At 46.5% G+C, this 10740-nt stretch overlaps 1 long non-coding RNA gene across 5 annotated transcripts; it reads right to left on the bottom strand.

Annotated features, from left to right (window-relative positions):
- Positions 1-2900: 2900 nt before the first annotated feature.
- On the bottom strand, positions 2901-10740 carry LOC120393564. 5 transcript variants are annotated; one of them, XR_005592075.1, is made up of 5 exons: positions 10520-10740; positions 10266-10403; positions 9945-10056; positions 7277-7537; positions 2901-4129 (listed from the first exon to the last, which is right to left on the bottom strand). It is a non-coding gene; the product is annotated as an uncharacterized LOC120393564 (long non-coding RNA). The 5 variants fall into 5 exon arrangements; XR_005592077.1 differs by having other exon boundaries at positions 7396-7537; XR_005592079.1 differs by lacking the exon at positions 2901-4129 and adding an exon at positions 5497-5780 and having other exon boundaries at positions 7396-7537.

The raw sequence follows: 10740 nt of genomic DNA, 5'->3' as shown, positions 1-10740 counted from the left end.
GTCACACTCATGCCTATAACTTCCTGCCTCCTGAGCTACACATTAATTTTAAAGAGAAAGACTGAGAACAGTCTGGTTCATTTTTCTTTTTATTAGATACAAATTGATCTTGAGTTAGTGAGTGAGAGCAAAGGCTTTCTTGGTTCAAGCTGTGGTTTCAGCAGCTGATAGCACTCAGCATCCCAGAGTCAGGTGGGCAGTTCTTGAGAGACCACCCAGGGCTGCTGAGGTGATGAAGAGACAAGGGAGAGAGCTAAGATCAAGGTATTCAGCTGTGAAGAAAGGAGCTTCCAACCAAGGTGCAGCCTGCGTGGTGAGCTTGTGGCTACATTGCTCACCCCACCTTGCCTAGCCTGTGAAAGCAGCAAACTCAGCCTTATATTGCTAGTTCTGCACCTGCTTGGTTTGGTCTCTGAAGAACAAGATTACTTTTCAGATGAACCGTTCCTTTGTGTAGTGAAACTCAGACAACAAAATGGGATGAATACAAAAAGCCAACATTAGCCAAAATCTAAGGGTTAGATATGTCTTGACAAAGGATCCCCAGGAAGACCAATTATGCCCAGGAAGGATGTATACATGGAACAGTGAGACACCACAACCACCGCATCATAGGAGCTGGAAAAACTCTGTTGTCCTATCTAACCCATCCCCAGGTGCATGGTTGTCACACTTTCAGGGTAACTGCACCTGTTTCTGTCTGCCCCTTTATGGTACACTCCAGGAATGCTCAGTCAGGTTTCAGCTCTCCTGCAGTCACTTGCATCTTGGCAGGGACCCTTGTCCAACTTCCTTTTTACCAGGGAATTTAGGGCTGCATAGCTTCCTACCCTACACTGTGATATTCCCAGCAAGCCAGTTTGCCTAGCGGCCCGTGCTTTGCTTTCTCTCCAAGGGCTAGGAACTGTGTACTGCCAGCAGTTACACATTATCACAAAGCTCCTTCTAAACAAGCACATTACAGAGAAGCCATAATAAAAACAAACAGATTTAAACACTCAAAACACACCAGAAATCACCAATTAGTCTTATGGAGCCCTAATAGGCCAAAGTCTTTCCAAACTTTCCACAAGGGCTGAGGCCCCTCGTGGGCAGAAGACAGCCCTGAGTCAGTTTAAACCCAGCTTTTTTATATAAAACCCTTTTTCTTTGTCTGTTGGTTTCTGGGAAACCCAGTTCAAGCCAGTATATACAACCGCCCCCGGGGGCGGTGGCACCTCTTAGGAGGTGTTGACAACCTGAGTGAGTCACCTTAAATGCCCCCACTATTTTTGCTTCTTGAAGGAGCTGTGATAATCTTCCCCCTTGGAGTTGCATGCAGTTTCTGGCCCAGAGTGAAAGATAAGCTTAATACAAGGAAAAGTAAAATATCTCTAGGTTTTTCCAGAAAGAAGCACCTGGGCTAAATTGGCCAAACAATGAACTGTCTGAAGGCAAAAAAACAAGAGAAGGACTGAATCCATCCCCTGTACCAGCCCAGTGAGGTGTGGGCTCTCCCCTCACAGGGTCTCGGTTTGCCTCCCTGAGGTTGTAAATATGACAAAGTGGGAATTCTGATAATATGTTTATGATTCTTACGCATGCCTCATTTTCCCTCTGTGCTTTGAATTGCTATGCATGGAACATAAAGGGTTAAAAATGTGTTCCTGAGGCAGGAGGGGACATGAGGCATTGTGTCACACATCTGTCTGGGGCGGTAGAGGTAGTTAAGCATTGGCTGAGACTGCCCCCTATCAATGGAGCATCTGGAAAGACAACGGGAACCATAGTGGGTGGGACGTTCCCATCTAGCAACCAACAACAAGGAGTTTTCCCCCACCTCCCTACAGGTACTCAGAACAAAGGCTCCAGCTAGAGAACAAGAGGAAAGGTGTAAGGTGGCGGGGTTAAGAGCTGGCCTTTGGAGAGACACTCACACACTTAGGACTAGGGAGCCGAGGCCTAGGGTTGGCCAGGCTGAACTCTATCTTAACCTTGGCTTTTCTTTGTTAACCTAAAGACTTTCCGATTCTTTAGGCTAATAAACTAATAAATTGTTACCTTGTTTTGGAAAGACTGCCTGTGTCACTGCAAATACTCTCTGGCTGTGGCTACACTTAGCACTTCAAAGCGCTGCCGCAGTAGCGCTGCCGCGGCAGCGCTTTGAAGCGCTAAGTGTAGTCAAAGCCCCAGCACTGGGAGACAGCTCTCCCAGCACTGTCCGTACTCCACCTCCCTGTGGGGAATAACGTACAGCGCTGGGAGCCGCGCTTTGCAGCGCCGCAATTTGCAGCGCTGGAGAGGGTGTGTTTTCACACCCTGCTGCAGCGCTGCAAATTTGTAAGTGTAGCCAAGCCCTCTGAGAGCACTGCGCCCTCCCTGAAGGGCTTTAGAACAAACCTGCCACAAGCGTCTGACTGGCTGTGTTCACTGCAGGGAGCAATGGAGAGAGACAGGGTTTGCTGGGGCCTGAAGGCCCAGTTTCACAGTCTTGGAGGCTGTGGACCTGCCTTTGTGGAACTGTGAGGGTCTTTGGGGACTGTCCCACTGAAGGGGTCACTCCCAAGGGACTGCTGGGGCATAGACCAAACCCTGTGGATCCATAACAGTACTCAGAGGATGAAAACAAATGATCTACTTTCTATGCATATTCTGAACCTGCTGGTCTGCCTAGGGTATTTACAAGCTTTTCCCAGGCTCCGTTGCTATCACCACAATACCCCGTGACATACACTTATTGGAATCTGCCAACTCCACCTGTTCTAGTTTTAGTTTTGTCTAGATTGGGAAACAAGTTTAGTATTAGCATGGGACCTCAACTTCTTTCTTAATCTAGGCAAACAGACAACCTTAGGCTGAAAGGATGCTGATAACTGAGGAACACACTCTGCAAGGGCAAAGAATGAGTGGTTGGCAGCGTGTGAGCCACAATTTCTGTTTATTTAATCTGCCTGTCTGGGGTTTACACTGCATGTATCATCATGGTGTCTGAGCACCTGTCTGGACAATGGCAGTGGTCCTTGTTATCCATAATCCCCTCCAGCCAGCACAGACTCTAGGGGATGGTATCACTGGCCCCAGAAAGAGCTCTCCCCAACCAGGGCTATCACTGGAATCCATGTATTTTGCAGGTAGATCACTTCACTCCTTTGCATTTCTATGTATAGCTCTGTGTTCATGCTGGCTAAGCAGGAAAGAGATTAACTGAATACTCACTCTCCCAGGGAAAAACCTCCAATCACACTGTTTATCAACATGGGTCTGATTTCCCAGACAGGACTGATTCACTTTCTGGACTGTACCAGCTCCTTCCCACTTGACTAGCTGATCTGACACAGCTCACAATTCCTCCTTTGTTGGCTAGGAAAATGATCCTAAGGAAACTTCATGTGGATTCCCACTGCACTGCAGCAAGTGGGGGTTCTCTTCACCAAATGCAGCCCTAGATGCACATTCTACCCAGTGACTTGGCCAGTTCCAACCTGACATCTCTGACCCAGGGATACTATTTTCAGGGTCAAGACGGACACACGACTAGAAGTAAAGGGTGTCATGTGACCCCTCTAAGAACTCCTCCGACCACCTTCTACCAATCAAGATGGGTTTCTCACACACACCCCCCCCCCCCCCCCGAGAGGAGATTTGACCAATCTGGGGGTGTTCCAGGGTGGAGTGATCAGGCAGGAAGAGGGTCATATGACTCCTCTAAGAACGCCTCCATAACCCCCTGCCAATCAAGATGGGTTTGAGCGACAGAGGACCTTCCCAAGAGTGGATTTGACCAATCGGGGGGAAGGGAGCTCTGGGCGAGATGACCCATACAGAAGAGGGTCCTGTGACCCCTCTAAGAGCTCCCCCATCGCCCTCTACACATCAAAATGCAGCATCACCCCCAGAAGTCCCAGCACCACATGGAACAGGCCATTTTGTTCCAAGAATGCATGTTTTAGAAATCATGGAAACCGAGAGGAAAAATGGAGTCCTTCACCACCTCTGTGAGAATTTAGGATTGAAAAAGTTCTAACGGAGAAAGGAAAAGGGAGAAAAAAGCAGCTACTGGTGAAATGGTCGGGGTGGGCCAATAAGTTTCACAGCTGGGTCAAAGCTTCTCAACTCTGTGACATTTAGGGGCAAATGAAAATGATTCCTCCTGCAAAGAGAGAGGAAGAGAGAGAGAAATGAGCGACAGCAGGTTTTACATTACTTTGACCAACATCACCAGCTCTGGGATTTCCCCCCCCAAAACCTCAGCTCAAACTTTACAATACAGATAATTAGCCCCTTGCATCTCCCGGGTGCCTGGGAGGTGGGGTTAGTGGAAATACAATACCCGCACAGCTGCAACATAGAAAAGTTAGACATAGACTAAAGTCATTCTCCAAAAATGGGTATAGTGCAAAGATAATTGAAAGCAGCCCGTTTGCTGGAGCTTGCTACTTTTTCTATATAGCAAAACTACTTCATACTCCCAGTGGACTTTGCCCAATATTGTTTTTAAAAATGAGTACCTATTGGGGATGTCTTAGCACTCAGTGCTAGTACAAGTCAAGCCATTTATTTGGGGACCTAGATATGAACACAACCGCCTAACCTGAGGCAATTTTTTTTTTTAAATCAAACTTGGCTTGTATTCATGTGTTACCTATTGCCATGGTGGCATCAGCAAGCGGGACATATGCAATGAAATTCACTGTACATAAAGTTGCCGCAAGAGTCTGAAGCTAATGCTTGTTGCTTCACTGCACTTTCGGGGGAGAGCTGATCAGGGAAACAGAACACCTGCCTTTCCGGACATAATCCATTGTCCAAAATTCCTCTTCATCTAAATGAATGCCACCTCCTTTCTTCTCCAGGTCCATATACATGACCCAGCTCACCACAAGACCCATCAAATGGGGACCCCTCCTGGTCCCTAGTACTTACAGGGGAATCTTCAGCTGCCACTTTAAAGCAACATTTAGTTCCCTTTTTGCCCTCTGAGCCAATGCAGTGGCTCAAAGGGGACATACAAGGAAGTAAGGATCTGGGCCATCCAATTTCAACATTGTGAATATTTCTTTCACATCTGTCCTGCACACATGTATTTCTAAATATTAAACACTTTTCCTGTGAGTTCCCAGATTTTTCTTAAATTTAAATGATTCCTATTAAAGTAATCAATTTTATGAAGAGACTGGTATCTTCCTTACAGGGTAGATTTACACTATGGCCCCAATCCTGAAATCTTTTGAGTAGTAATTCCTTTTAAAGCCTAAAGTCTGCCCTCAGTTACAACCATGGTATTCCCATTGCATTCAATGGAAGTTTAACATGTGTATCTGAGGGCAGAATAAGGCCTTATACTCAGTCTCCAATCTGTGCTTTCTGCTCAGCTGCACTCTGTGCAGGAGGTGACAGGAAAGGAGAAAAGTTTCTCCCATTCCCTGGGCTGCCATAAAGTAGAGCAGCCTTAAGGCAGCTCAGCTTACCCTGGCTTGTAATAGTCACCAGATAGGAAGGATAGGGGCCAGATACTGCACATCAATAGGAGGAGTAGCCTGACTCGATAGGAGACGATAGGCAGCACTGAAATTCATGTTGTTTACTTTCCTTAGCACTTCAAAATGTCTTTTGGAAATACTCTTTAAGGAAGCACCAAAGAAACAAGGCAGCTTTTAGAAGCAAATGTAATCATGGTATTAGCATTGCCATTGTCTACTGTCACAAAATGTAGTGGTGTGATATCACTTCAGACATTTACAGTCATCTCTACTGCTTGGTCCACTTCCTCATGCCTCAGTTTGTTGGTATAATTCACCATCCTACATGCAAGGAAAGTGTAGGACATACATGTTAATATGCAGTGTTGTCATAGCCGAGTTGGTCCCAGGAGATTAGAAAGATAAGGTGCGTAACTTTCAAGTTGCTTCCAACTTCCCACTTCTAAGTTGGTTCAATAAAAGCGATGATCTCACCCACCTTGTCTCTTTAATAAATGTTAATAGACAGCAACTCAGAGTTGTGGCTTGTGAGCTCAGAGGGCTGTATTCTCTGGCCCACCAAGTTCATTTTGCACCATCTAAGTAGCACTCAGTGAACTTAAACCAGCTGCAGCTTGATGTTAGAGAATTCCTCCTGTCTAAGGGAATCACCGCAGGTATATGGCCGGTGATGGCAGTATAGCTGCCTCCCATGCCACTGTAGCTCCTGGAGCACTGTTGTAATCTACATTGTTTTATATGTAAATTGCAACTAGTTACACCCATGTTCAAACAAACTGTCTCTCTTTGGATTAATTGCTCACTCATTATTGTAGTGCTGTGTTGTAAATCAGCTGGTCTCAACTGTGGGCCCACAGCCCACTGGACCCCAATCCCCCTGCTCTGCGGGGCAAGTCTTGAGCCCCCCACATTCCGTGGAGCTCCTGAGCCCCCCCAGTCCCATAGGGCAGAATCCTGCCCGTAGCTGAAGCCCAGAGGGCCCCTCCCACATCTGAATCCTGGAGGGCCCTTCCTCGCTGGGTCATGGAGTTTCTATAGCATGTTGAGGGCGGGGGGCTTCAAAAGAAAAAGATTGAGACCCCTCATTGTAAACAACACTCTAAAACGTCCATCTGGGCACCACAAAATAGTTATTAGCCCTTCTGTGATGTGCAGCAGCCAATCTCTATCTGTAACATCAGTCAACATCTTGCCCCAGTGAGGTTAGATTTGGGATTTAACTTAATAGCGTCTCTGATGAAATATGGCATTTCATGATCACGTCAGGAGACACTGTCCAGTGCATGCCACCCCCAACACAAGACCAGCCCTCAGAGATTTATTACTACTGTGACTCCCTCCTTTTTCTTCACAAAGCCACATACTGCAGCTCTCTCTCTGGGCTCAGGCTGTGTTCTGACACAACAAAATGCCAACTGCAGCCAGAGCAAGTTTTGAGGATACCAAGGGGTGCATGGAATGCAGGACAGACCCTTCAATCCTCATTCAGGTAAATTCCTCCTGACTTTTATTCTGCTTAACTAAGGGCTGCAGACATTAGTTCATAGCACTGGGCCCCTCTGCCCTTACACTGAACAGTTCTCCTGGAAGTTGTAAACAAGTTCCAGTCAGAACCAGTTTTCCTAAGGGGTTTCCCAAGCCCCAAGCAGGGGCTGTCTTTTCTAAGGGGTTTCCTGGGCAAGCGTATAAAAGGTGCCCTGGACACAGCCTCAGGGCTGTCCATCTGAGTGGCAGCCAGGGATGGTCATGGGTCACAGGTCTTACTTGCAGCCTGATCTGTAAAGAGAAAAGAGAGAAGGAGAAGAAACACCACTTACCTTTGTCACCATCCATCACGGTTCTCCTGTGCATTCAGACAGCATATACTGAGCAGAAAGAACACTCAGTGCAGGAGATGAAGGGACTGAGTTAAACTGCAGATGTCAAGGTCACTTACTTCCATTTTCAGTGACTAATCTCTTAAGCCAGTGGGGATGGCCAGGGTACAAAAGTATTTCTGTAGATCAGCATGTGATTATTTGTATTCCAGTACTGCCTCATAGTCCCAGTCACAGACCAGATTCCCATTGTGCTAGGACCTGTACAAACACAGAACAAGATGGTCCTTAACTGTCATTAATTAACACATTAACAGCACAACAAACAGACAAGAGAATAATAAAGCAAGCAAAAAAGCCCCCTTTGACCAGGTACCAGCATATAACTAATATAAGGCTACATATTTAAGGAACTTTCTCCCTGATTCAGGGTCTGATGTAACAAAGCCCCTGTTCCATACCATTGTGTAAACTGGGGACTTGTATAATTGCACAAGTATACAGCAGCACACAGTTGAGGCCTACTTAATTTTTAGAACATTAACAGGAGGCCACTCTGCAAGAAACTAAGGGCTTGGTCAGCACAGAGAGTTTGCCTGTCTCTGTGCTGGGGTTATGCACCCCTCAGGGTCTATACCTGGCTCCATAAAATCGGGCCTTTCAAAAATGCAGCATTGTGTAGGAGCACAGGTAATTGTAATAATGCTTGTCCATTGCAGCTGTTAACATCAGGGCAAGGCATCCACATATAGGTCCACTACGGATGGACCAGTGATAGGAAGAGTGTTTGTGCATGTGACAAGTAACACCACGAACTATGTAATGCCACAGAACAAATTAAGATCAACAACAGAACAACCTTATGTGTGGCAAAGCCATGACAAATACTGTGCAGGCATCAAGCAGCTCATAAATTAGCACATCATCACCCAAACACTGCCTGAGCTTGACTTAGATCTTGGGCAATAGCAGACCCTCAAAAAGAGGCCACAGCTTTACACCCATGGTCACTGTGGTGTTAATTGGCTGCATTTTACAAGAGCTGCATCATAGGTTGACTCTGAGTGTATTTACATGGGGGCAAGGTTTTCACCACACAGGCACAGACACACAGAGTGTTCTGCAGCAGTGTTAGCTGAGCTACAGCAATGAGCAGTGGGATCCAAGAGCCAACCCTGAACTTTATTATTCCACACAAATGAGAAATGTCTTAAAAGGAAAGCTCCATGGTTTTGGGCACTATAATAGGGATCCACTCACATTTTGAGAGCCTCTTAGTGGCTGGGTCTGGTACCAGTCCTTTTCTCACCCCTGGGGAACCCTGCCAGCCCACCTCAGTGAGTCTTCTGTGGCTCAGGCCTCTGGCTAAGTCCCAAAGTCCAAATGAACCCCTCTGGGATAGTCAAGAACAGTCCCATTGCCCTCACTAGGTTCTCCAGCCCCAACTCTGGGTCCTTGAAATTCTGCCCTTTGTCCAAGCTCTCCATAAGCATTTTCCCCCTTCATGGGGCTTATACCACTGTAGATGGTAGGGGAACTGGGCCTGCCCATAACTCTGGCTTCCAAACCATAGACCCTGTAAACAGTAGCTAGGCACTGCTTTTTTTCAGTTCATTGTTGCTTCTTCCTACCAGCCACTTTTAGCTTCACTCTCACCTCAGGGTTAAAGTTCTTAGGGACTCTCTTCCTGCAAACACAGCTTAAACAAATGCTTCCAGAATCAAACTCTAGCTATCCCCTGACTTTCTGTGGCCAGAGAGAAGCACCCTTTCTTGCTCCTCCAGTTCCTGCCAGAAACTGACCTGCTAAGGCCCTGCAGCTCCTTTTAGCTGAGCCTGATGGGCTCTGATTGGCTGCTTTCCTGAGGCCTCTCTAGACAGACCCAGATTTGTGGCTCTTTTCCTGGGGCAGGGTGTAGTAGGACCACAGGGTCTCTTGTAAAAAGCCTCAAAGCCCAGGTACAGCCCATCACAGGCACAGATCAATTGTTTTTCTTAGAACCAGATGAGCCCCTAAGATAGTTGCTTAGCATAAGTGGGAAATATGATGCAGATGTTAGAGGAAGGCTGTGGAAAGGGAGGATGGTCCAGCAGTTATCGCACTAGCCTAGGACTTCATGTGTGACCTTGGGCAAGGCACTTAGCCCTTCTGTGCATCAGTTCTCTGCCTGTAAAATAGAAATAGTAGTGCTTCCCTACCTCCCAGGAGTGTTGTGGGGATACATACATTACAGAGTTTTGAGGTACTCAGATACTACAGTAATGAGAATCTAAAATAGATGTGAATGTGTTTGTATGTTGCTTGTTTTATAGTATTAGGACACTAGGTTCATTCAGAAGATCTGCTGAGCTAAACCAAAATCAGGAGCTGTTGGTTAGTATCAGCACTAGGACTTGACAGAAGAGATCCAGTAATTCAAACTCTGTATCTCTCTCAGCCAGCACCTGTGGTTGTGTAGCTAGTTTAGCCAATAGCAGCAATAAAAATATCTGAGAGAGAATGACTCCGAAAGGTAGAATGAAGTTCCTGGCCAGGTTTCCATATAAAGGAGGATCCATTCTACTATCTAAAATGACAATTATTCTTATTAACTGAACTGTACAACTCCCGAAAGAAAGGCAGACAACAGTCTACTGATTAAACTGCTCTTCAGAGCCCTGTGTTTCACCTGGGCAAGGAAAGCTGTGCTGGTGACTTGGCTGTTTTCTGTTGGGGAATTCACCCAGGGGAGGAGGCTCAGGATGATCTCAGGTGTTATTAGTCCAGATCTTAGCAGAACACTGGAAGACAAAAGAAACCACTTATGGGGTTGATTGCACACTTCAAAAACTCAGCTGCTCTGAGCAGACAGCTCTAATATCTATGGGTGGGAGCTGTGTGTTTCCACCCAGGGCACCCCCCCACAAAGCTATAAACTGGAGTTTCCCTCTCAGCCACTCTATTTGCTACTGATTTCCAAGGATAAAATGATGCCTCCTAGATCTCTTACCTCACCAGCAGACACACTCCCTCATGGTGAGTCTGGGGGTTTTCAAGCAGACTCCATGTTCTCTGCTCCCAGAGTGCTCTCACCAGTCTCTCATTCCCACCCTTGAAAAGCACAGACTCTAATGCTTGGATAGAAAGCCTGGGGAAAGAGAGGCAGAGAACTGCAGCAATTAGTCCAGTTGAGAACTGCTGGTGTAGAAGACCCTACAAACCTTCCAACAATCCCAGCATGCAGAAAAAACAGCCTTTGCTTACCTGATAGGTTTAACAGCAAAAGAGTCTTCAGGAATTTATACGGGAGCAAGCCCAGGTCTGGCAACAACTCCCCCAAAGTTTGCTGAGTCCTGTGACAGGAAATGGAAACCAGGCACAGGAGATCAGACTCTGTAAAATGGGACCTGCAAACAACCCTGATCTGGTTTTGGTTACTCTTAAAGGAGTAGCAGTGAGACCTCATAGGGACAGAATAATGTGGG

Source organism: Mauremys reevesii, unplaced genomic scaffold (assembly GCF_016161935.1).
Source record: "Mauremys reevesii isolate NIE-2019 unplaced genomic scaffold, ASM1616193v1 Contig24, whole genome shotgun sequence".
Classification (NCBI taxonomy): Eukaryota; Metazoa; Chordata; order Testudines; family Geoemydidae; genus Mauremys; species Mauremys reevesii.
Note: the sequence above shows the minus strand (reverse complement) of the source record. Positions and strands in the feature narration are given on the sequence as shown.